The sequence below is a fragment of the Coptis chinensis genome, chromosome 5 (assembly GCF_015680905.1).
Source record: "Coptis chinensis isolate HL-2020 chromosome 5, ASM1568090v1, whole genome shotgun sequence".
Taxonomy (NCBI): domain Eukaryota; kingdom Viridiplantae; phylum Streptophyta; class Magnoliopsida; order Ranunculales; family Ranunculaceae; genus Coptis; species Coptis chinensis.
Window position 1 is genome coordinate 76,404,424 of NC_141460.1, and position 5,197 is coordinate 76,409,620.

Sequence of the window (5,197 nt, forward strand, 5' to 3'; positions counted from 1 at the left end):
AATATGCTTTAGTCCTAGGATTAGTCAGCATGGTTAAAAGCAACAACCGTAAGTTGTGTGAAAGTCGAAGCCTACATTAACTTGCGTATGAATCCAACACACTCCATTGCTCTTTATTATCTGTAATTTTCAATAGGTGCATCTTTTGAAAATTACTATTTTTTTTTTTTTTTTTTGTGGTAATTTGTTAGCATATGTTATTACACTAAAATAAAGACAAAGAAAAGAAGTGAAGTCTTGGATTTAATCTACGTGAGCTAAGAGAGTGAAAAGGTGCTGAGATGGTAGGATTGTAGGATACTACTTAGGTTCCTATAAACTTATATTTTATGCAAAAGATGCTTCTGAAGAGAGTATATGTTTTGTTGGTATTCACGTACATTGTAGGAGTCTTATATAATATGTTGTTTAGTTGGTGATTATTGCAGAAATGATTCCCAATTTCCTTTTGTTGCAGTTGACCTTCATGTTTCTCCAAGAATCAGCAATAAAGTATTTCATTGACACCCATTTTCAGGTTTGTTTCAGTGTCTTTAATTTGTTACTTTTAGTTTCCTGCTTCTGTGTAATTGTAGTTTAGATTTGTTAGAAACAACTTGATGTCTCAATATGTACTTCCAGTTTAGATTTAATGTTATAAACTGAAAGGTACAACCAAATAAAAATTACCATGCAACACTTGAATAAAATCAAGATGCATATGAACAAAAGTTTTACTTTTGATACGTTGGTAATGAGCATAATTCCTTTTGATCATATGAATAATACATTTAGATTTTTTTTCCTTAACAAGGCTAGCTACTTCTAGGTTGCTTTATATTATCTAAACATGCTTATTGTTGTTCTTAAAAGAAAACTTTAAGAATATCTTTGTCAGATTTTCTTTCTTTTCATGGACTTCCTTTGGAACATTTAAGCCTAAAAGTTGCCTGACCTCAATTTGGAGAGAAACTGGATGGTAATAGTTTGAGTAGGTGCAAGGGATTAAAGTTGGTCAGACTTGGTTGCTTAACAACATAGCTCGCAAGGGGATTGTTTGTTAGAGTAGATGTCTTGACTATATAAGTTATCATAGTATATGTGAAGGCAACATGTCAAGGGGTACAAAGGGTTCGAGACGCGTAAGAAGGGCACTTTATTTTAACTGTGGAAGATTGGGATTAATATTTTACCATATAGGTTTGGACTAAAAATTATTTAAGTTATCATGTTCTTTTGTCCTTCATATATGTCTTTGCTCTTTTTGTGTATATATACAGTTACATCGAGTTAACTAAGGTAGGCTTCTTTCGAACTGATGTAAGAAACACTTAGGTTTGGTTATGTGTCATAATTAAGTTTTCGATAAAATCAACATTTATGGTACATGTATGTGTCCCCTACTATGCTTTATGACCAAGTCTCTCTTAAACTTTTCACAAATTTGACACGATTGTTTATGAATGACTGATAGACATCTATATGTAAAAGCTTTATGATCTTTGAATTGATGAATAATAAGAGAAACAAAAGCAAAATTGTAGAATTGTGCTGATGAACATGGAGATGGCTTCACATTAAAGTTCATTCATATTAACATTCATAGCATGCATGGGCAAGAGTGGTGTCTATGCAGACATGGCCATTCAAGGGGACTTGGCTGCGCTTTAGAATAACAATACAATAACTAATAATGAACTACATATAGCTCTTAAGAAGCTCTGCCTTCTACTCTATGTGACTTACCCTTTATAATTTCTTACATATTTTTTGTCTATATGATTTACAATTAAAGAATTTATTCTAAACAATGGGCTGAGCTTAAAAATCTAGACTAATAATATGCTTTGTGAGTAGGCATAAATGACTCTTTCTCCATTGTTGAGTGTTGAGTGTTGAGTGTTACGTATGATTTTCTTGGATGTAGAGGAACTACAAGTTTGGCCTGCATGTGCTTATTGGTCAAGAAAACCCAGTTTACTGACAAATTTAAGAATTATCTACTTATCAACATTAGTTGTTAGGTGTTTCCATTGATAAGATGGTCAACGTACATTTGTTCTAATGACATACATATATTTTTCGCAATACAGATGATTTTTTTAGAGAATTCATGTATTTGTTTCCATAATTGGGCAACGTATTATGTACTGCACATTAAGTATCTTATGCGTCAAGATTCCAAGTTTTGCCAATTCCATAGAGACACCTAAGCCCACCTTAGCACTCATATATCTCCAAAGTATTATTCTTTTACGAAGCGAATGCTGCATGCTTTCTTTATGTACTCACTTCTTATTATGGTATATATTTTGTGCCTTAAGCGCAGTCGAATGGAGAGACTCAAACCTCTGTAGAAATTTGAACGCCCAAATAACATCTAATTATGCATCGTGATATATGTAAACTCATATTTAGGATCTTCGTATCCCTACGGTTTGCATCGGTTATCCTCTGGTGTGCTCTACGCTTAGCCCACTGCTTGATATAACTTGGATCGTGGAAATATTTGTCAATTGCATGTTGTAGCTTTGGATTCCAAACCAATTATGTACATTTCTAATTGGTTTTGCTTTGTTCCATGGAAATGATGTTGAACCTCAATTTATATATCATTAGGTTTGCTTTGCTCTGCAAATGGACTAAGCCTCAAGTAAGTGAAGTAATGCTAAACTTTGATGGCTCAGTGGTCTGACTAGAAATGCACAGGGAGAAGTTATTTTTTCTTATTGTGGCCGTTAAAAAAGTAACTCAGTGATTTGGCAGGAGCTAAATGCAATTGAAGCATGTTGGGTGTGAAAGAAATGGAGACTAGAGAATAGTGTTTATGCCAGACTCTTTGAAAGCAGTACATATACTAAATGGCTGAGAGAAGGCCCCCTCGATAGTGTTGTAATGTAGTAGCAGCATTACAATTTCACAGAGGATCGAAGCGGAGCTAACTATAACACACACCTATAGGGAGCGAAACCAGGCAACTAACTACCTATCAAGTGTTGTAATGCACAAGATGGTATTATAATTTTTTTGCTCCCCCTCTAGACTGCAGATTAAAATACTATAGTAGTGGGAGATAGGAATGGTACCATGTATCACAATTAATCTAATACAGGTTGACATCTGGCTTAAACTTCTAATATTCTCGAAGAACAAAGCTACCATAGCTCTCACCAGACTGTGCTTCTTTTAATAGATGACAGATTGACAGCTTCACACTTTGAAGGGCAACCATTGCAAGAAGCAAACCCATCAAAGTAGATTCAGCAGAGGAAGCTGAATTGCTTGCGCTAAGATAAGGTTGCAACATGTATCGAAACAAAAAATTGACAAAGTGGTGGTATGCTCAGACAACAAAGCAATTGTTAATGAGTTGAACGGAGGAGCTTTAGAAGTCTCATGGAGTCTGTCAAGTCTTTTGGTGGAGGTTCAACATCTTCAGAAATCTTTTAGGTTTTGTAAGGTTGTCTTTTGTCCCAGGGAGTTGATCCCTCATGCACATTTTATGGCCGAATCAATCAAGTTTAAGGTTCAATTAGTTTGTAATGGCTTGGTGCCTACGTCTGTAAGGGCAAGTTTCAGTAGAGTCCAGAACAAGTTGCATAACATATTCGGTATATGTTTATTTGCTATATATTGATGAAAGTGTCTTATGTTAAAAAAAATGCCCTCTAAAAGAAGGAAGGCCTAAATATGCCAGCTTTTGCTTTATACAAATTATCTTGGGTACCCAATTATCTTTAATCTCACCGTTAGTATTAAATTTACTTAATCTTGATTTATTTTCTTTTTCTAAGATGTTATCGAAATGAAGAAACAATTTGAATACTTCAAGAGTATATGAACAAGAATCGGGCTGAGATAATATGAAGAGAGAAATGAAATCTCACATCGAAAAATTAGCTTTCACTGTCAGTGTTGGAATATAAGACTTTGTGGCCAATTATTTTGCTATTCCAATTCAAGGTAAACAACACAATACCACTGAATATCATAACAACTTAATTCAGTGTACTCAAAATTTCATACAGGTTTGTTTTAACTTTTTCATGATTTATGTTAACTAGCCACTGTGACCTTGCTTAGGCAACATGTCATACATACATAATAAGCCCTACAAGAAACTTTGTTTGATAAATAATGTCTCCGTGATTGTATATGAACAAGGATGGATATGGTTTTCAATAGTTTCACTCTTTATATATCGTCCAAATTCTGGAACTTTTCTCAAAGTTCGAAATTCACCCTACATAATATAAGCATTCTTCATACATGGCCTGTTAGTTCTTTCAATGTCATGCCACATTATTTTTTTCGAATTAGTATTAGCAAAAAGAAGTTAATGTGGGTTGTATTGCTACCAACACCTTTTGATGCAGGAAATTGCAATTTCAATTTAAAATTTTCATTCAAGCTCTCAAAACCAACAAAAACTTCTGTGTGCATCTTCATGTTTGTGTTGGGTTGCTGCAAGTCAGCAACGTAGATCATCTTGAAACGAATATTTTTAAAGTAGAAAATAGTTTTCATTCAATAGATTGGGGCTGTGATATCCATTCAACTATTTTTAGGTTTATTAGTATTAGTATATTATTATTATGAGGTAAGCATCAATAGGATATCTACTTTTCAAATTACTATATTATTAATTATTAAGAGTCTTCATTGTGACTGCAAGGACATATTACAAGTAACGGTATACTCAATCTATTTGTCTCCTTCTCATTTTTTTTTTATAGAATATCAAAAGAAAAATCAAACAAAGGTAGTATGGGACAAGCGCGCAAGAAGTTGCTACTGAAACAATAAGTGTATTAGTGCGCGGATGTTGTGTACTCAGTATGAGGAGAAATTATCAACCATAACTCACATTACGTAGAACGTAATCAAGTGTATACCAGTTTGGAAGTCCTAAAGTTTCATAATGATACATACAAACGTTTGAGCGTATATTTTGTAAAATCAATCACCAGCTTAGCAAACAGTTTTAGTGGCATTTCACAGTGGGCTCATCTTAGAGAACAATGCATTTCACATTAAATTGGGAAAAATGTTCACAATGATTATCTTATAATTCTAGCATATCTTACTTAATGTTTCTACGTGATCTTTAGAGACATATAAGTTACGTTGAAATAACCTAACCCACCTTCGCCACTCCTCTAATGGTAGAGACAATTACGCAATTTCATGCTTAATAATTGTTTGTATTTTTGTTTTT

General features: G+C 33.7%; 1 long non-coding RNA gene across 1 annotated transcript; it reads left to right on the forward strand.

Moving 5' to 3' along the window:
* The first annotated feature begins 454 nt into the window (after positions 1-454).
* On the forward strand, positions 455-3,744 carry LOC147498982 (uncharacterized). The gene is made up of 2 exons (XR_015195660.1): positions 455-517; positions 2,746-3,744. It is a non-coding gene; the product is annotated as an uncharacterized LOC147498982 (long non-coding RNA).
* Positions 3,745-5,197: the final 1,453 nt, after the last annotated feature.